At 40.0% G+C, this 22,372-nt stretch overlaps 1 protein-coding gene and 1 pseudogene across 1 annotated transcript in view; one reads left to right on the top strand and one right to left on the bottom strand.

Annotated features, from left to right (window-relative positions):
* The window catches only part of LOC139468134 (uncharacterized), a 101,009-nt gene that overhangs the window by 31,557 nt on the left and 47,080 nt on the right, over positions 1-22,372 (bottom strand). The gene's annotated exons all lie outside the window — the stretch shown is intronic.
* On the top strand, positions 15,840-17,541 carry LOC139468966 (uncharacterized; annotated as a pseudogene).

Raw genomic sequence — 22,372 nt, 5'->3', positions numbered from 1 at the left:
CGGCTTAGAGCCCTAATAATAATTATTCTATTTATACTGCACCAGATTCCATTCACCAAGTTATTGCTCATGGCGCTACATAGTTTCGCAAACTCGCGACCTTCGGATTGTTAGCCCGACAGCTAACCGACTGAGCTACGTCCACACCGTGAAACAAAGCGCAAATTTACCTAGTCATGCCAACGATTTTACGGAACTGAAAGAAAAGGGTCGAATAGGTGATGGACACTTGCGAATGTTACGGGTAGGCATGGTGTCTCCCGACTTTAGTCTACAGACACTTACCAATTATCCCGATGCCATTTTAGCACACTCGTCCCATTCCGTAATCTACAACATACCGAGTGGCGAGGAATGATCCGATATGGTGCGAACTGGAAACGGCTCCAGGCTCCAGTACGCATGAATGACATGGTATTTAATCATTCGTCGGGTGGATTTTGTGACAGAAAAGTGTGGTAGGGAACACTGAAAGGATGATGTGGATAATAGTAAGGAATGAGAAAGGCATGTGAATGAGTGACGACACAACGGTGAGTTCGCTTTTGAATCAGTACTGAAATAAATAGCCGGTGAAAGTGGCTTGTGTGCATGTTCCAGGACAGTTTCCAGTAGCGAAAGTATTCGACATAAAACCATTTCACTCGACGTTTTTGTGTGAAGAATATTATAGAATCTATAATAGCCACTAAACAGGTAGATTTACCTAACCCTAATGATCGTAAAGGGATGACTGACCGTAGAGGGGATCCAAGGGCTAAGGACAGAGTTCAGGTAATCTAATAGCCACTAAACGGGCACCTAACCCTAATGATTGAAATGGGGTGATTGATCGTAAAGGGGATCCAAGGGCTAAGAATAGAGTTTGGGGTAACCTACCCTAACACTGGCGATAGTTGGATGTGTTCAGCGCCAATATAATATCCCTAATAAACTGCATTCTTATGCATAATAATGAAAATTAATGAACCAAAAAAATAATATATTTATATTAGTTCCCATTTATAACCATTTTAGCCAATTGAATTACGAGAAAAACGAAATAAAAAATATATAAAAAATAAAAGTGCTTTCGTAAAGTGCTTTCGTAAACTGACGCTTGCTATAAAATGCGCTGCCACAGGCTATATTTAGTAAACAAATATTCAAAACTCTCCACACTGCTTGGTGTATTCAGTGGCATTTCATGTAGAGATGATAGATCGCTTGGCGGAGCTTATGCACACTCGATGACTCCTGACGTCACAGGGCATTGTTTCCCCGGTGTGACTGGCAACAAAATACTACAAATTGCGTCATAGGGTATTGTCACGTGTTTGAAAAGTTTGTGGTACTGTATTCTAAAGGTAGGCAGATAGTAGTTTGTTCCATAGCGAGGAAGCGCAGAACTGGAAAGATCTCTGACCAAAGGTTTTGAGACGAGTTTCCGGGACTTGTAACAGGTGGTTATTCTGAGTGAGTGAGTTGGGTTTAACACCGCTTTTAACAGTATTCCAGTTATGTAAATTCCAGGTTTGTATTTAGGCAGTAGTTTGGTAAGATATAATGGGGCTGTTTCCATGTTGCATTTGTAGGCCAGGGTTAGAATTTTGAATTCAATTCTGGCTTTGAGTGGTAACCAGTGCAGCGACATCAGAGCAGGTGTTACTGGAGTCCATTTTGATGTCTTTGTGACTATACATGCTGCTGTATTTTGTACATGGAGCCTGTGGAGTTGTTCATTTGTATTGTTACTCATGAGATATGTAAAGTCGTGATATGACTAAAGATCTAGTCAAAGTGTGTACAGCTTCTTTTGAGAGTAGATGTCGACCGCTTCCAATGTTGCGGAGATGAAAGAAGCAATCATCCACGATTTGATGGCTCAGGTGCAATCTTCGAATTTTTGAAGTTCAGTTTCAGATGGCATTAAAGTCTTCATCATCGGCGTAGCAATGGTAGCTCAGTAGTCGCTCAGAGATGATATGACCCAAACTTTTAGTGTACAGTGTGAAAAGAATGGGGCCCAGAGCTGACCCTTGGGGAACAACACAAGAGAGAACAAAACTATGCGACGCATCAATTTAAATAAGATGTTTGTTTGTTTGTTGTTTCACACTGAACTCAGCAATATTCCAGCTATATGATGGTGGTCTGAAAAATAATTGAGCCTGGACCAGACAATCCACTGATTCAGATAATAAGCATCGATCCACGCAATTGAGATACGATGACATGCATCAACCAAGACAGCGAGTCTGACCAGTCGATTCCACTAGTCACCTCTTACAACAAGAATAGTCGCCTTTAATGGCAAGAATGGGTTGGTGAAGACCTATTCTATTTAATTTACATATGAAATCAGACTACCACTATTATTTAGATAATTAGTTCCCAGTCAGTTGTATTCATTATCATGTGACTTAAGCCCTCATAGATATTGAATGATTTGGCTGACTAATTAACTATCAACATATCAAATATTGTTAAATCCATACATATTTGATATCTGTCAAAGTTATCATCCATAAGCAAAGAAAATCTGTTTTTGATCATCATTTTCATGAGACCCTTGGCCTTGTTTTCATGCTGACTGACTTAACTGGTTATCAACTTGGCCCGTTTTTCATAAAAGACTACCCTAAAACCCTTGTCAAAATCCATTGGCCAAGTTTCCACGGGCTTACAATTGAGACCAATTCACTGTCAATGTGTATGGCACAATAAAAATATTTCTATGTAGAATCGTTATTTTCAAACCAATGCAAAATAAATCACTTCTGCCAATAAACATGTTAAACATGTTGGTAAGAAAACATACAACTTCATGGATAACTTCTGATTTATTGCATTTAGGGACATGTCGATTTCTTTTCCATTATCAAGCTTATTTTCGCACCAACTTCTAGAATGCCAATTAAATTGTAACTTGTTGCACATGTTGTGATTAACATTTGGCTATTACCATAAAATTAGGTATGTGACTCTTGATATAAGAGATATATGACTGTCAGAAAGTTTGACAAGCAACAATGACAAGAGGAGGCGAAGCTTGTCAAGTATCTCTCCTGGTTGCTGATCAGCATTTCAATTAAGCATTCAATCACTGCATTAGCCCCCTTCTATCTCAAACTGATCACAATGGTTAATGTGGACTGTTGTGGAGGAGAAGTATACAAGAGTGCCACGAGGCCCCGTATGATGCACCATCCTTCAAACTTGAACCCGAGATTAGGGTATGTGCATTATCTTCATGCATAATATGTAACCCAAGAAAATATTGTATTGTGGGTGACACATGTCTTATGCAGTCCATTTAAAACAGAAAGTCACTTGACTCTATCTACCTTAATTAGTAATATTTGGTGCAAGCTCTTACAAACCATGCTGCACCAGCACAGAACCTTGCTTCAATACACAGAGACCTCAATCTTTAATGAAGATCACTAAAACATTTACCACTTCCACTGCCTAAAAATGATGTATATCATAGAATAGTAAGTTTTGTCTGCTGACGGTAAACCCTTCTTGTAACATCTATATAAAGTCAGTGATCCAGAGGAGGGAAATTCATCAAAATAATTTTTCACCAAAGGTAACATTCACTGAGGAAAGTATTGTCAAATTCTTCAGAAGGCCCGTAATAAAGGCCCTTAGGACAAAGTACCATTTTACTTGTACTACAGCAGGACAATGCCTGATCACCATGATGTTTTACAGATGACAGCAGAGTGGTGGATTTTCAGAGTGCTTCTCTGGATTTTAATCCCATTGTCCTTAATGAGCAGCCATATATTTTCATTGTTGAAAATTTGCAGCCTGGAAATCTTGCGCAAGGAAAAAAACTGATCAGTGAGACATGGTTGAATCTACCCCAATCTACTATAAACAGTTTTATAGGCAGAATGATGTGGGGCTTGTACCAGGCTTTCCACAGACAGGGTGCCCTCACTGAATATTAATATTGTGCTCGTGAATGAATGGACCCTTACACAGCTTATGATTATATAAGCACATTGAAATATATGATGTATTTCCTTGGAAAAAAATCCAGATATTTAGCATTATGCTATACAAAATTCCAATTTAGGATTTTTTTAATCAGTATTTGCTGCAGACTGCAGGCTGTATATCCGCCTCTGAGAATGTCCAGGGAAATCCCTGAGGTAAATGCTATTTTCTCTTCCAATTCTATAGGCAAATAATCTTCATCAAGATTCAGCTGTCAGAGCTTTGTGGTTTCATTTGTTTGTGAGGTAGGTATGTAAATGTTTGGCAAAGTAAGCTGAGATAATTCACTGTGATTAGAAGTGTAGCAATGTAAAAGGCCATTCGACAAGTGTGTAAACACATGTAACAACAACAGACAGATGCTCATAAATATAAAATCATTGTTGACTTGTGATCAAGAACAAAGAAGTGCTATTGTAAATAATTCTGTAGTACTTAGGACTACCAAACAAACTGGTGGAAGCTGGCCAGGTGCTGCGGTCAAATACCAGATACAAAAAGATGTGATTAAAGCACTCACCTGGATTCCCCATGCAATCTACAAAAGGATAGACACATAGACAAAATGTAGTCTTGTCGAATTTAGTAAAATCTAAGTATTTTTTACTTTTGTATACTTATCCTGCATTACTCCTTATTGCATTCATTGCTTACCTTACGATGACAAGAAGAAGAAATAAAGATGTTATTTCAAGTCCCACTTTTATAAGGACCGCTGCCTGTCATGTGACCTTGATGACATGTAAGGTCACCTTCTTCACATCACTGCCTGCCGCCTGAGATTAAAAAACATACGTTTGAGGGTTTCTGTAGCCAAAGTGGGGAGGCAAGTCTGCGATGGGTGGGTCCTTAAATGGGGTAATGCAGGATAAGTATACAAATGTAAAACATATTTAGATTTTACTAAATGTTTTACTTATCCTGCATTACTCCTTAATGCATCTGTATCGGATGGTTTGGAGGTGGGTAAACCTTCAGAATACAGAAACATTCACACCCTGAAAAAGATGCCACAAGTTGGTTGTTAAACCGTGAAGCAGAAAAGTTCAGAAAAACGCCATTACGGTCGGGTTTTTCAAATATCAAACAGATTGAACATAAGAATTAACCTGTAGTTCCCTATACATATTTAGTAATAAAGAAAATAATAGCTAGCCAGCTAATTCTTTACTTACTATGTCATAGAGCCGAGGTCTGACAAAAAAGACATCTTATATTCTTCCACAGACTGAAATCTCAGTGACTAGCACAGGGAAGTAGACTGGCTCTGTATAGGATGAGTTCATTATTTGAAGTCATATCGCGAAGATAATGACTAGCGAAAACTGTCTAACCTGCAAAAACGTCCTTCTATGATTGTTCTAATAGAACAGTTGCTGTGTAAAGCCATGGTAGAGCGCCCTGATCTCATGAGGGTTTGGCGATCTCATAGGCCTGAAGGATGACTGCGTGTAACCACAGGGATATGGTGTTGCGACTTCAGTCATGGACATAGGATAAATAACTGCTTCCTCAAACAACGCCTAGTCTTGAGTAGCAGATGAAAACTCGAAGTGCTCGCACCGGGCACAGGTGAAGTTTTTACCTTCATCTTCGGCCATGATGTACCGCTCCGTGCATCCCATGCTCAGCATACCCAGGTGATGTTGATCGCGCGTAGCTCGCTCATCCGTGCCGCCATGGCTTAAGCCAAGAGAAATATTGTTTTCGTGGTGAGGTCATAAAATGAGGATGCATGGAGGGGCTCGCAGAGGGGCCACGTTCAAGTCCCCAGCAGGTGGGCTGAACTTGACCTTCTGATCCTCAAGCCTGAGCTAAGTAGGGCCTGTAGTTAGTGGACCTTAGTCATCTTACGACTTTCCGGAACGGCCAACACTGAGTTAAGTGCAACCAAATACGTAGTGCAACCAAATTTCAAGTGTTTATGGGTACACAGGTGTAGGAGGTATTCGGCTAGGAATTGTGGTTACATAGTAGTAGGGTCTTGAAATTTTGCCTTGCAAAACCATAAGCTAAGGCTATACCTTTTGCTGCCCACGCCGAATTGCCCACGCCGAATAGCCCTCCTCGCTTAAGGCCTTTTTAAGATGAACCAAGCATGCAGAAAAAACCTGTCTGGTATTGGGTGAGGCAATTTGCTGTGAGGGTGGATGAGTAGGTTGGACCACTGTGGGAGGGGTAGTGAATCGTCTTCTGCTAGATTTCTGAGCTCAACAAAACAACCTCTCGCCGGCTACCAGGGTGCGACCAAAGTGAGAGCAAGATTCCTTGTCTCCTTGATCTTTTGCATCACCTTGGGAAGTAGAACTGGTGGCGTAAAAGCGTACGCTTTAGCTCTTCCCAAGGGATGCTGAACGCGTCCACCGCCCAAACGGGGAGCCATGAATCATGAGTTGGTGGTTTTGGCATGTAGCAAACAGGTCAATGTTTGGTTGCCCGAACTTCTGAAGCAGTAACTGGAATGCTTCTGTGTGAAGTTTCTACTCGGTTGGAGCGACCTTGTCTGGACGCGGTAACGCATTGGCCTGTATGTTTCGACATCAAGGGATGTGCTGAACAATAATTGAAGTTCCAGACGTTCCACTAGATGAAAAAACCCTGAATGTCTGTTGAAGCAAGGAGTGGGAGTTCCCTGATTGCGCAGGCACCACACCACAGTGCTGTTGTTTGTGGATATTGGGAGTTGGGCAGACTGTAGCTGATTCTGCCAATGGGATATGGCCAGAATTAACGCCTCCAACTCCAAGTTATTTATGTTCCACTTTCGATGAGTTTTGCCGGACCACAGCCCTGAGGCTGTCTGGCCTTGCAGGTGAGCACCCCACCCCTGAAGGGTAGTAGACTCTGGGATAACCCGGATAAAGAGACTCCTCCTGAGACATTAAACTCTACAGTCCACCAATTGAGATAAGGCCTTAGATGAGCCGGTAGAGTGATGGCCTTGAGTGTATCCTGCCGCTTGATGTAAGGGTTCAGGAATTGTTGAATTGGACGCAGTTGTAAGCCGCTTCTGCTGCTTAAGTCCTGTGCCGAGGTGAGTAACCCTAGAAACATTTACTATTGGCGGAGTGTGCGTGGTTGGTGTAACGCAGGTGACAAGAGGCGTAAGATTTTGTGTCATCTGTCCTTCGGTACTGATAGAAGATCCTGGTCTGTCTGGGACAGGCCTCCTATGAACTGGAGCTGATAGGATGGAGTTAATTCTGACTTTGCCTCATAGATTATCCATCCCAGTTGATATAGTCTGGTGAAGTCCCGGTGGCGTACTAATGTCTGCATGTGTTGATGACACAGGAGACAGTCATCTATGTACAACTCAAACCAAATGTTCCTCAGGTTCAGATACGCAGTTATTGGCTTCATTACTCTTGTAAATAGCCACGGTAGGCATTCAGTAAGTCGAGACTGATCAAGGAATCCAACACTTTTATGCTGGTTCTGAGCAGTCTCAATGTGGTGGGGCGGAAGTAAAGTGGACGCTTCAGGTAACGTTCATTTAACATGGAGATATTGTGAATCATTCTCATTAAGTCCTTCTTGGGTACCAGGAAAATGTGAGAATAGAAGCCCGGTGTAAAGGCTGGGGTTCATACAATCTCTACAGCTCCCTTTATAAACAGTATGTCTATGTTGGCTTTTAAGAGTAGATGTTGCTTTCTTGGATAATTCTGAAGCGGTGGAGCTGTGGTCAACGCTGGAAGCACCTCTATGTCTAGATGATAACCGTGATGTAGTACTTTGAGAACATAATAGTCTTTGAGGATGCTCCAGTTCTTCCAGAACCTATTCAGTCTCCCACCTATGGGAGTGCTGACAATTGGGACAGCTGTGCTGTAAATCTTTCTGTGAAAATCATATTCCAGTATTTGAACAATATCAAGCAACAGTAATTTTTAAACAGGATTTGAACTTTTCTTGCATAACCTTATATCAAAACAACTTGGATCTCTATTATCCTGTTCATGCAATAGGTCCTATTTTGTAATGATTAAACAAAAATCGAAATCACAAAGCAAAAAATCCGAAAGCGCAACATGTTCATGTTAATAATATTGCGCAGGAAAACCTGGAGATTTGTCTGAGTTAGAAAGGAAATAGAACTACATACAGTTTTACACTCAATAAATTGGATTTCCAGCCAACATTTAAAGTTAAAACACCCACCAGAATTTCATTCCTTTTACAGGTATTGGCAACGTGTGACGTAAGTTCGCAACCATGTGAAACCCCGTAGGTCATTCATGTGGAACCCACTGATGCCAACTTTACAGTCGGCTGATCCATAAAGCAAGTAAGCTGATATACGAGGGGTGTTCATTAAAGATTTCCCCTAAACCACTTAGGGTTATCATATTTGGTTTAAATTTCACATGTGTAATGATATATGTATCTATGGGTTATGTCTGAATTTGCAGCACCGAACTATTAATCTTACAACTTTTATAGGTGTTATGATCGAGTAGGGTTTGACAATGGAGCCAGTAGAATACAGAGCAGTGATTAGGTTTTAATATTTGAAAGGTCGCACACCAAAAGAAACTTTTGATGAAATGAAAGCAACTTATGGGGAAGATGCCCCATCATATGGTGTTGACACTGGCATCGCCAGCTTAAGTGTGGTCGGACATCTGTGTAAACAGCTGCCATTCCTGGTTGCCCCTATTCAGCCATTGATGAGGACACTATCCATCAAGTGGAGACCGCCATTTTGGCAGACCGACGTATAACTGTTCGCCAGTTATCACAAGATGTCAAGATCAGTGTGGGGTCTGTGGAAAAAATCATCCATGACAATTTGAACATGCATAAGGTGTCTGCACGATGGATTCCCAGGTTGCTCACACCTTTCCAAAAGCAGGAATGAGTCAACTGCTCAAAGGATCTTTTGGACATGTGCCAAAAAAAACAGGCAAACTTTTGTGACAGACTTATCACACAGGATGAAACATGGGTCCATCACTATGATCCTGAGACTAAAGTTCAGTCAATGCAATGGAAGCATGTGGAGTCACCACCCCCAAAGAAGGCACGTGTCCAACCCTCTGCAGGCAAGGTCATGCTCACGGTGTTTTGGGACCAGCACAGAGTAGTGATGATGGATTTCTTGGCAAAGGGTACCACAATTACAGGAGCTTATTATGCTTCACTGCTGCGAAAATTGCAGGACACTATCAAGCTTAAGAGGCGTGGCATGCTGACCAAGGGTGTCGGTCTCCTGCAAGACAATGCTCCAGTACACAACTCTCATGTTGCCCAGACAGAAGCGCGGTCCTGTGGCTAAGAAATCCTTCCACATCCTCCTTACTCTCCTGACCTTGCACCATCTGACTTCCACCTCTTTCCAACCATGAAGTCATTTTTGAAGGGAAAACGTTTCACAGATGATGAAACACTGATTTCTGAAGTCAAGTCCTGGTTTGAGACGCAAAATGAGGGCTTTTACAAGAGAGGTCTCCATAGTTGCATAAAACGATAGGAGAAGTGTGTAACTCTTGGTGGTTCCTATGTGGAGAAAGACTAATACCTATGCCAAGTTTCATTCCACTAGGTCCATCAGAAGTGGGTCAGGGGAAATCTTTAATGAACACCCTTCGTAGAAGATGGTGACAATAAGTGCAATTGATGTTTTCCTAACAAAACCATTTTGGGGTGTTTTTGCTGATGCACCTTTTGTATTAGACATTGTGACTGTTTTGTACTGACCGGGCAAGTGACAGGATGACTTGGTATTATCGAGGAGTTGTATTTCTGGTGGCATCACAAATGGCATGACATGACCCATCCTGCATGCATAAGGACACAAACATTCATTGGCACACTAGAGCGAACTGTCACACACAAAACCAAGATTGTCATCCGGAACGAATATATATTACAGTGACCAAATATAGTGCTAATGCCTCTAGAAGAAAGGATAATTTGAGATTGCTGACTGTTGCCTCCTAGCAATTTGAACATTACGCATGCATGAGCTGCTGTTAAACAGCACAAGAGCTTCACAAATCAAGCTGTTCAATGTGTTCGATGAAATGTCTCCTGAAATTATTTTGGATATTCGTGTCATGTTGTCATTCAACTATTGGACAAGGTGTGTACGCGTAATGTGATTTGTAAGTTGTTTTCACGCATAGAGGTTAGCCGCTTTCACTTTTTCATGACAGTGGATGGGTTGACTTTCTCAGTACTATTCTGACATACCCTTAGTTGCAACATTTAGGCACGCTGGAAGTGTGTCCCTGTGTGAAACAGTTCATCATCATTCAACAAAATATTGGTCATGGAGATGTTATTTACAGACAATCTCATTTAAATAAGACATTAGTTCTCGCTACCGCTAAACAAAGATCTGAAGACATCCCATTAGAGGTCACGTCAGAACGACCTTTCATCCAACCAATCAAGGCGTCGCTTACAAGATCATGAAAGTGACAGTCGGAATGTGATTTCTAATCATACAACCTCGAAAACATTACCACGGGGTATTCCGAATGATGGTTACGGGTTTAACGACTGAATCCATACAATCTAGACCTAGATTTAGATCTATTAGCCATTGCAGAATGTTCTTTTGTTCAGGTTTCAAATTTGTAATCGAGAATTTTTCAAAATATTTTGCGAAGCGTAGTCGCCAATTTGAAATTAGTGCCGTAAAGCACGAGAAAGCTGCCTTCTGATTGGTCATTCCATTGGTCGGTCAAAGTTCACCCAAGGTCGGTCTGACGTGACCCTAAGAGAACTAAAATCTGATTTTAATGAGATTGATTTACAGACTGTATCTGTGCCAGTCAACTTTACTTTTGATACCATCAATCAGTATTCTTCTGGTAACCTTTAACAGCAATTTGGCAACACTCTTTAACTCCCATTTTATCTATTTAAGGCTGTCTGCAACATGATCAAAGGAGTTTACGTTGTTCTGTTGTTTGTATTTAACACCAGTTCAAGTGCACCAGTGAAAAAAGTGATCCAGTTATCTTATTTGCATACTTATGTTATTGGGGTATGAATACATGTGTTAATGTCATTTATTTAATTTATGGTATTTATGGTGTCTGTAAATAGTTATCATTAATAATTCTATATCCATATCTCTGCAAAATTCTTTTTTTAACTACCATCAACAACATGAAATGAAGACCCAAGTTATTCATTGGGATATTTCAACAAGTTGTCAGCATTTCACCATGTTCATCCAAGCCTCACAAGTCACCTTATCATGCTTATGGCAGTATTCTGTAGTACTCTTTTCACTGCAAAGAATTTGCGAAGACTTGCCATTATTTTAATATTTCAATAGACTCTCCGAGCTGGAGCTCTGTATTGATTCCAGGCAAGAACATTAATCTTGAAAGAAAATGATTCACCAAATGAAATGAGTAAATACCATAAAGAATGAATCACTGGTTAAAAGGTTTCTCTGCATCAGGAACTTTTACTGTTAACATCATTAATTTCTATAATGTGTGTTATCAAGAAGTGACATTTATTGGTGTTATTCACAGCCATTCCTCCAAATCAACATGAAGTTGTTCATTTGAGAAGAATCTTTAACTTGGATTTCTTGAAAGGAATCAGGTCTCTTTTTATTCTCAGAGTTTCATTGCTCTACAACGTTTCTACAAAACAAAGAATGAAAATTTATCACTACCAAATTAGTTGACAGTTGATCTCACCAACATTGAGAGAAACTCACCTGAGTGGCTTTTGATGTCAAATATATCAATACTACTCGATAAAGGCTTTAAACATTTTTTAATGAGTGTTGACATATTTGATATCAAAAGCCACTCAGGTCCAATTCTAAGTATCATTCAAAATCATACTTTTTCTCAGTTTGTAAATGGTAATAGTGAGTAAGTGAGCATGGTTTTACACCGCTTTTAGCAATTTTCCAGTAATATCACGGGGGTTGGGACACAAGAAATGGGCTTGACACATTGTACCTATGTCGGGAATTGAACCCGGGTTTTCGGCGTGCCGAGTGAACACTTAAACCACTAGGCTACCCGACCGGTAATAACCAATGTCTTGAGTGTAAAAGGTACAGCTAACTAGCTTCAGCAAAGTTCAGTGACAGAGAAATTAGTGATGTCACTTGATTGTGATGTCAATGGTAACCACTGTCACAATGGTCCAGAAAGCATTGTGATAAATTTCATTGATTTTACCATAGCCAGTTTGGGGTGATAAATCTTTTTTCATCTATGATCCCTAGTGTTGTCAAATCCACTTAAAATTTGTCCTTTGCTCCAGCTAAACCTAATGATATATTTTCTTGAGTATCTTGCGTATTTTGGGGTTCAAGTCTAAAAAAATTATGATATTGTTACAGTAAACTATGTTATTAACGAACATGTTTATAATGAACTGACAGATATAACGAACTGTTCTTTTCGTCCCGGCCATTTGCCATATATTTTATCATATAAAGTTGATGGATAAAACAAACACGCCCACAACGAAATAATGGATATAGAAAAAATTACATTGTTGTCCCTCATCTACTCTGTCAATGATAATGTTTTAGTGTATAACAAACAGTTAATCCCTGTGCTCCTCACATGTCACCATTTTGCCTATCAAAACATCCGCAGCCAAAGCTGTTCAAAGCGTAAATAAACAATTGATGACAATTGATTTACTCGTAATTACTGACACCTTGTCCTCAAATTACAACCTCAATTAAGAATAGTAACACAGTGATTGAAGTGGATATATTCTGTACATGTACAGTGCACACTTTTGTAATTTATCAAGTAACACGTCACATGACTTGATAAAAACATCATATCACTTCAGGTGAACAAACTGAAGATCACAATGAAGATCCATGAAAATGTAAATGCTCGGATACAACTTCACTTAACAGGCTGATTTACAATTTCAATTGCATTAGAGAAATAAATAAATCGTGGTCATACAATAAAACACTGCAAGAAGAATAAACAATGAGGGGCGCAACCTGAGTGGTTTGTTCTCCTTGCAGTGTTTCATTTTACAGTAAACAATGACCAGGAGTCATTTATTTTGTACTTCCTCTTTGAGGATGTTAATAATATGTAGAAGCTTTCGAAGTATTTACCCGTATTTGAATAATGATGACTCTCTGAATATAATCCAACTTCAGCAATGTTGGACAAGTCCATTTTATGTACAAAGGAGTTACTTTTGGTATTTCCCGGACATTCTCACAATTTACACATAATTTTTTCTCCAAATTCTGATTGTCATATCTTTCTTATTTCTGAATCATATAGCAGAAATTCAATTACCAGGAATAATATATCTGATTATTTTGTGACAGAAGTTAATGAATAACAAAGAATTGGTATCATTGTGTACAATTCTAAGCGTACTAATGCTATTACATCATAGCCCAAAATTATGGGCTGAATACACAGTGTAAAATCTTAAGATATTTTAAAAATACTAAACATAGCTAAAACTTCAGATTTTGGCTATAATGACAGCATAAAATCATTAGATCTTTCAAAAGATGTCCTTTTCTCTCCTAACACATCTAGTAATAGCTGCGACGCAAACCCTATCCTCTGCACCAATGCAACTGTGCATGCGCAAGGCGGGAAAACGTCACTTTTTTCATTCAATAACCCTCATCAACTTTTTTTGTTTGTTGTTTGACGCCGCACTCAGCAATATTCCAGCTATGTGACTGTGGTCTCTAAATAATCAGGTTTTGACCAGACAATCTAGTGATCGATATCATAAGCATCGACCCACGCAATTGGGATTTGATGACATGCATCAACCAAATCAGCAAGCCTGACCACCCGATCCTATTAGTTGCCTCTAACGAAAAGCATAGTCGCCTTTTACCTCTGGCTTGGAGTTAAAAGTAGTCGTTCATCATGCTTGAGCTTGAGTAGACTCTCAGACATGTTGTCTACAACTTTGCCAGTGTAGCTGGGCCAAGGTAATGTCTGATGGATGTGGTGAGACGATGTACCGGTAGTTGGTTGGTTGGTTGGTTGGTTGGTTGTTTTACACCGCACACAGCAATATTCCAGGTATATGATGGCAGTCTCTAAATAATCAAGTCTGGACCAGACAATCCAGTGATTGATATCATGTGCATCGATCCACGCAATTTGTATCAATGACATGCATCAACCAAGTCAGCGAGCCTGACCATCCGATCCCGTGAGTCGCTGTTTATGACAAGCATAGTAGCCTTTTACGGCAAGCATGGGTTGCTGAAGACCCATCCGACCCCGGATCTTCACGGGTCGCTGAGACGATAAAGGAGCATGACATCGCCCATATCCTGGCATCTGGGGTGGCTCATTCTGTGCTACAGGAAGTTGGAGTGCCGGAACAAGATGGCAGAGTTCCTCTATTAGCTCTATGAAGGTGTAACCTTTGGTGTAGTCCCGCTGGGGTGAGTCATCATCCTGATCTTCGTGCTCTATCTCTGCCGCAGAGTGGCCTTGGGTAGCTTCGGTGGAGGGGTGGGTAATCATAGTAATCATTGTCTAATCATAATATAGAGTCAGGTCTCCAAATATCGTACAGGCTCCTAAGTTCCGTACACTTTGATGTTTCCTTGATTGCTTTCATGCGGCGTCAAACTACTTTCGTTGGTTGAAATGTGGTAATCCCCAACTCTATTTTCAGCTATTATGTGTATTCGAGAACCTGTACACGTGACAGCTCATAGTGGGAAATTTAAAAAGCAGGAACGGTAAGGAATCACGAAATAATGCATATCAGCTGCCATAAACATTTAATATTGAAAATTATTAATAGGTTTCATACACGTTTTTTTCAAAATTAACGAAATGTGGGACATACGATATTTGATGCCCAAATTATTATAATATTTTGCTATGCTTCTAATTTCGTACGGTGAAATTTTCAATTTTCCATTTGATGTACCCTATAATGAAACGCTTTCAAGAATAAGCATTGATAAACAAATTAAAATGACATGTTTTAAGATATATTACAAAAAGATACAACAAACATTGTAAGGCTTCTGTATTAATTTTGCCCCGACGTAATAAAAAAAGTACAACTATCATTGCACATTCATAAAATGCCCAGGTCAGCTTGATCTTTCTTCAACTACGTGTATTAAAAAGTTGTTTTCGAAGACTGGTACCAAGGAAGAATATGTTAAAAATTAGTGAAAACATTTTTTATTTATTTTTTCCCGCCCGCCCGCTTCCTTGCTGGTTGAGGTTGGAGATGACAAACACATAAAATAATATAGATGGCCTAACGACTAACGAACATGTAGATAATTTCTAGTCAACACCAAAACTCTATCTAATAAGTGTTGACTTTGTCAGTATTGATAACTGATGAGCAAACTCGGTTAAACAATCGGTATCAGCGAGGTACAACTGTAGTATTCATACTGTAGCTAATAAAAAATCAGGAATACGTTTAACCCAATACAAAGATTAATTACAATTAATTACAATTATTCATCTGTTTATACGTTTTCTGTCAACTTTACAGAAAATGGCACTTTCAAAATCAGTTCAGCGCCGTGAAATATTTGGAAGCGGACGTGAAATAGCGATTGCAGTCGCACGTTCAACTTTAAACACCTTAACCCTGGATGATGTTTATTTTGAAAATGAAGCAGAAATGATTATTGGTTTGCTACAGAAATCCTTATATCATCCCAAATGCGGGTCTGCAGTGGCAAACGTTGTTTGTCGTGTTCTAGTAAATCGGAATAAAATAAACAACCCCTTGTCTGCCACCTTTTGGGCAAGATGTATTCTCGAATACTTCGAAAAAAATGGGCTTCATCAAGACAATATGCTCCAACTTGTTCGTTCTGTTTTGATTCAAATTGGGCAGTATTAATTTTTTAGATGAGAAAAAGACGCCAGTACTCTAAGCAGGCCCTCGAGTGTGCCGTTGCGGCTGTTACGGGGCAGGGTCTGTCTTTTAGGGCAGCATCCAAACATTACAAAGTACCTGCCATGACCATTAGTGATCATGTCTGTGGGAAATCGGAGGGAGGTAATCTTGGGCGCCCATCAGTGCTGACGGCAGCAATTGAAGATGAAATTGCTACCCGAATTAAGGCTGCTGCACTGACAGATTTTGGAATAACCTGACGTCAGCTCATCTTAAAGGTTGCCCGTATAAGCAAGAGGCTGAAACTAAAGACCCCATTCAAGAATGTTGTGCCTGGCAAGGGCTGGATTGCTAGATTTTTAAAGCCTCACCCCAACATTAATTTAAGATCTCCTGTTCCCTTGTCCACAGTCAGAGCAAGAATGCTCAACCCCTCTGTGACAACCAAATATTTTGATGAACTTCAAAAAATTGTCACGGATCTGGAGATCCAAGATAAGCCCCATCATATATGGAACATGGACGAAACGAGTGTTCCACTGACCCACAAACCAACCAAAGTGCTAGCGGAAGCGGGAGTTAAAAATGTCCCAGGGCGCGTGGGAAACACCCGAGATAATGTAACTGTGCTGGCATGCATAAATGCAGCCGGTGACAACATTCCCCCTATGGCCATAGTGAAGGGGAAGACGCCAAAAGTCCTGCAGGCATAAAATACTCCGGCTGGAGTGCCCGGCACGGCCTATACATACCAGAGTCGTGCATGGATGGAGGACACTCTGGGTGAAGGGTGGTTTGAGGCCCACTTCCTCAAACACTGTGGACCAGAGAGGCCTCAACTTATCGTGCTGGACAGCCACAGTTCACACGAAACGCTTGGGCTTCTTGAGAAGGCAAAGGCAAATGATTTAACCATCTTAGCCTTACCCTCCTCACACGACCCAGTGGCTGTGTCCTCTGGACAAGTCAGTCTTTGGTCCACTAAGCAGGGAGTGGAACAGGGTGTGTAGTGAGTTTATGGTGCAAAGCCCGAACAACTTAGTAACTAAATGGGAATGGCCCCGTTTGTTCAAGGAAGCCTATGGTAAGGCGTTCACACCCTCAAATGTGTGTAGTGGGTTTCGCAAATATGGAATATTCCCCGTAAATAGAAAAGCAATTCCAGATCAGGCATTTGCCCCCAGCAAACCCTTTGACGTTAGATTTGATTCATTCAGAGAAGTGGGGGTTGTTGATATTCCTGTTGTTGCTGTAGCTGACACCCTGGGGAATACAGATAGTTCAGCTATGACACATGATGCCGGAGTGTCTGCTACACCAATGGCTGGAATTTCAGTGGTTCCTTCTACACCTGAAGCAGTGTTACCAGAGGGTGCATCTCTCCTGTCTCCCACTGACTTCATTTCATCTGTGTTGACAGGTGATACCCCCTATTCTTTGGACGAATCTGGCAATTTAGTTGTGGAACTAGCCACGGTCTCTGAAGCTGTTGCAATGGATGCTATTAAGTCTGAGTTTTCCCTTCCTGCTCCTTTAGTTAAAGAACAAAGTTCAAAATCAAATCCCTGGAAGCTGACCTCCCACCGCGTACTAACAAGCGATGAAATCATTATGATGAAGGCTGATAAAAGAGACGAGAAGGAAAAGCAAGAAAGAAAAACAAGCGCGTATGGAAGTGAGGTGAGCTCCGCAATTGCAAAAGTCAGCTTCTAACGCTAAAGTTATCTTATAAAGAGATAGACGAGATCTGTATATATCTTAGTTCTAACATATGGTATACGGAAACACAAGAGGGTAATAATTTCCTTCTCCTAACCCAAAGTTTAGGACGCATTTTTAATCAAATTAGTAACTTTCGAAATTGCAATACAAGTTTTGAGCGAACCGCCCCATTCGTCACACTGAGCCAACTTATTTGCATGCAGTCAAGTTTGAAACACAAATTAACACAGCGGGAAACCCCTATTCAAACGTATTATATTAAGAACGTCAGTCAATAATTTATTGATTAACCCTTTCGCCCCGACTGCGCCCCGATAAATCGGGTGGCACGACCGTGTTTACAAAATCGCTCTTTCTACTTCCTTTATCGTGTGTAATCTCGTTCTAAAAATAGAAACGAGATCTACACGTAATGACACGTTATTCCATGGAATTTCCCCGTGTTTTTGGCGCGAAAATCACGGAGATGTCACCTGTTTTCGCGACAGGTATTTTTTCTTGCTTGAATCGTAAATCTAGCGTATGGCGGCCAACTACGATTCGGATAGCGATCAGATGACTAACAACGACTCTATCGGGAATAATAATGTGTTTGATCTGAATAATTTATGCGAAGGGGAGAGGGAATTTCGCGAAGATTTTGGTGAAGATTTTGTTCAAGATTTAGACGGTTTTGACGAGGTGTCCCCCCCCCCCCGCCAACTTTCAAGAATGGGAGTGGCAGAGGGACCACAACAGTGGAGACATGAGGGATTTTGAAGAGGCAACCGGACTCAAGAATACTTATTGACACGGTGAGTGAAGAGTCGTGCTATTGATTTTTTCTAACTGTTTTACAACGATTCTGTGTTTGAACAGATTATCAGGGCGACGAATGAGAATGCAGCCTACACGTGAACGAGCGATCACAACAACAAAGGTGAGTGGCATGACAAATCTCTTTCTTTTTTTTTAAATTTATTTTTCTGATCGCAATCCGAATTGTAGTTTGCCGGTTTGTCGTATGTCCTTGTATTTCGCTCAATTTGAATAAAATTTATTTCCATATTCATGTTCGTTTTCTTGCTTTTTACATCTTAATTTAAATTTTAGTAACTGTAATAATTATTTATTTATTAATTGATTTTATAAAGTACTGATTTAATTTATTATGCAATTGTAAATAGCAGTGTATTGTAAATATGTTATCACAACTTGTATATTTGCAGAACTTGAATTTACGATCTTTCTGTCCTTTTACAATCTTTCCTTCCTTTCAGATAATCTGTGATATCTTCCCTGTGATGTCATTCTTATAGTAGCTGTGGTTCAATGTTCAGTTAATGTAATAAATTACTATCTAATTACTTAAATACTTAATTTTTGTTTCAAATCCTGAAAAAGAACAAAATAAATCTGATATTTGTGTTTTTACATGTGTTAACGAGTTTACCTAAGAGGATGTAAGTGTATCATAAGTAATATGTGACATCAGTATAGAAAACAAAGTCGGTACCAAGTGTTGTAAACTTGTTTATTTGTTTACAGATGTGCATGAAGAGAATTTACCTGTAACACCTGGGATTACCTGTGCCGTCCAAGATGACAAGACCACCGTGTTATGTTTACCGTGTATCTGTGATTTATTTTTGTGATTTTTAATACAATTTGAGCCAAAATTCATTGTCTGTTATCATTTTTTCAGTGTTTTCAAGTTTTATTTCACTTGTAAACACCTGTAATTAGAAAATAACAAATGTTAGAGACAATAACAACAAAGAATATTACAGTATACTTAATCCTCTTTACAATGGTATACGATAAATGTATATTAAAAGCAAGTTTCTGGTAGAAAAAGTACATCAAAAATGATAGTGTGATTTTCCAATAATACTGCCAGGGAGGCCAGTGTGCAGGCCTTGTAAGTGTCAAGGACCGCAGGGTTTCAAGGGACATAACTCTGGGGCAGCCAGGGATGAAAGAGTTAAGCAGACCTTGTATCGATTTGTGGGGCAAATGTAGTTTCTGACAGGTGGCCTCACTCACATGTTTATCAGATCATAATACCAAGTTTTATATGATTGGCTCTTTGCATTGATACACTATTCAGTATAATACTAAATTGTTTTCCTGACTGGTTTCGCCATTTTTAACAGACGTTGTAACTGAACAATGTTTGTGCTCTGTTCATGTTTAGAAGAATAATTACAAATAGACTTGTGCATTATTTGTCACAAACAATGAATAAACCGTCACAAATCTTCAAACTATGATTTGTTACTTATTTGTAAAATTAGCTTTAAAAATGACAACATTCGTAATTCATTAATAAATTTTACTAATGATTAATAATAATGGGATATAGATTATATGGGATATAGATAGGGATGCCTGACGCAGTTCAGCTGCAGTTGTCGGCCTTGGTCGGACGTCATTCAGCTGTCTTTTAATCTCGTCCCACAGGTGCTCAATGGGATTTAAATCAGGAATGAGGGCAGGCCACTGTATGGTTCTGATGCCATTCTTTTGGAGGAAGTCTCTTGTTGCTCTCACAGTGTGGGAACGGGCGTTATCATGCTGAAACTTGTGGTTGCAGCGACGTGCCAAATGAGGTATGGCATGTGGTCTCAAGACTTGATCAATGTACCGAGCTGCTGTGACACCATTGCCTCTCCCTGGACCGATGTTCTGCAGACGACAGGGCCGACCCTCTGTGCAAGACCAATTCCATCCCACACCATAATGCTCGGACCACCCAACGAGTCTCTCTCAACAAGACAAGCATCCGAAATAACGTTCCCCACGGCGTAGCCAAACTCTCTCTGCCATCTGCTGTTGAGATACAGTAACAGCTTTCGTCTGAAAAGAGGACTCTTCTCCACTGTTGGTGACACCAATGCTGGTGCTGTGTTGAAAACAGTAATGGCGATGACATGGTGTCAGAATGGGTCCTCGGTGTGGCCTGTGACAGTGGAGGTGTCCGCACTAATGTGTTGCTGGTGTGTCCCAATGGTCTGTCGAGCAGTTTCCGCAGCAGTAACAAAGCAATTTTGAAGATGCTGTCACACAATCTGACGATCCTGACGTCGGGTAGTGACCCTTGGTCTTCCACAATGTGGTCGGTCATCTGTAGTGTTGGTGGACTGGTATGTTGGTGGAGCCTGTATATGGCCCTATGTGGACTTGAAATGCATTGCCTACTTGCGGGGCGGGTTGTCCAGCTTGAAATCGTCCAAGGGCTTGGTGTTGTTGATTTCTTGTCAATCTTGGCAGGTGGTAGCAATTCAATAACGAATGAATGTTATCCGATCTGGGTGGATGTTTACAGGGCAAGAAGGGGGAACGCATGTGCATCGGGTAACCATGGCCATTGCCATCATGCATTTGGGCGATCGGTTTTATTGTCATCTGCTTTGTATTTTTATCATCAAATTTCATTTTTTCCGGACAAGGTAATGTTAAATTTTAGAAACTTTGACAAAAATTACCCAGATATTTAAATGACAACTTTTCATGCAATGTTACTTGAGGTGACGTTTTTTTTGTGATTCAGTATAGTTTCATAAACCTAAATTAATTAAAGTTATCACTTTTCACAATGTCTGAAAATTTGTATTTCAATTTGTTGCAAGCTCCAACATTCATACAGTTTGGCCCTCACTCTATGAAGGTTCTTACTCCAATGGACTCTCACAAAGTGAAAGTGAATTCTTATGATTTTTTATATCGCTATTTTATTTGTTTACACTGACAGCCATTCCACAGGAATGTGGAAGTAGTCCATCAGTGTTTACAGACAGTGCTTACATCATTTCAAGAAACCAGTCAAATTGTGTCATTCATACGCATATGAACTTTGAACAGTTTCACGGTCATGTGTCCGGCCTCTCTTCCAATGGAAAAGCTGTATATCGAGTAAACTTCAAAATAAAAAATTCTATGCGTGATAATTGTGTGGCCCTGGGCATGATTATCTACAGGCCTCCATGATTCAGCTGCAGTATTGCTTACTGTACTGACAAAACAACAAACAAATAGGTATTGCACACTAAATGATACTTACAGTGATGGACTGAAATGACATTTACAATATGACCCTATTTTCTTAAGAGGAGATGTCAATTTAAAGTTAGAAAGTTTACCCAAAACGTTGTGGACGGGCAAACAACGGACAACATGCCAGAACGAAATATTCCTTGAACTTTTAATTCTGGTTAGCTAAAATCTTAATTACATTTTTTCCTCCATTTCAAGATAGAGTCTTTGAAGGGGTGTTCTGGCAGCTAATGTACGGGAAAAGTGAGAACCAACTAGTAGAGCTGTAGAAACCACCTTCAGTCCCTGCAATCAACCTTCCACTCAGAATCCCTGCTGGAAAGTTTGCACTCTTAAAACACACAAATCCCTAATTAAGGGTAATTTCTTTCAATGACACAGTTGATTATTCAGTGTTATTGATGTGCAAGTGTTTCATGCACAAGGACCATAAAAATTCCACAACACTCACTTGTCAATTTAAAAATTCTTACTTGCATCGGTTGACATAATAACATAAGCTTAAGATGGAAACAACTTGAATTATCAATGCTCATAGAGACCAAAGAAATTTACACTAGGTATACACATCTATTACAATAGGTCCATAATTAGATCACAGAAAGGCTCCCTCCAAAAGTCGGATCAATAGCTCATAAAATACCTCAAAAGAATTAACAAGCAAAAAACAACAAGTTTATTGTTTTGCATCTCAGGCAATGAATGGAAATCTCTTCATTCCAAAGCCGAGATCAAAGTAGAATTATGGATTCTTCACTATTATTTCTGCTCTGATGTTCTACAATAA

The sequence above is a fragment of the Haliotis cracherodii genome, unplaced genomic scaffold (genome assembly GCF_022045235.1).
Source record: "Haliotis cracherodii isolate W230 unplaced genomic scaffold, xgHalCrac1.p SCAF_2, whole genome shotgun sequence".
NCBI classification, from domain to species: Eukaryota; Metazoa; Mollusca; class Gastropoda; order Lepetellida; family Haliotidae; genus Haliotis; species Haliotis cracherodii.
Note: the sequence above shows the minus strand (reverse complement) of the source record. Positions and strands in the feature narration are given on the sequence as shown.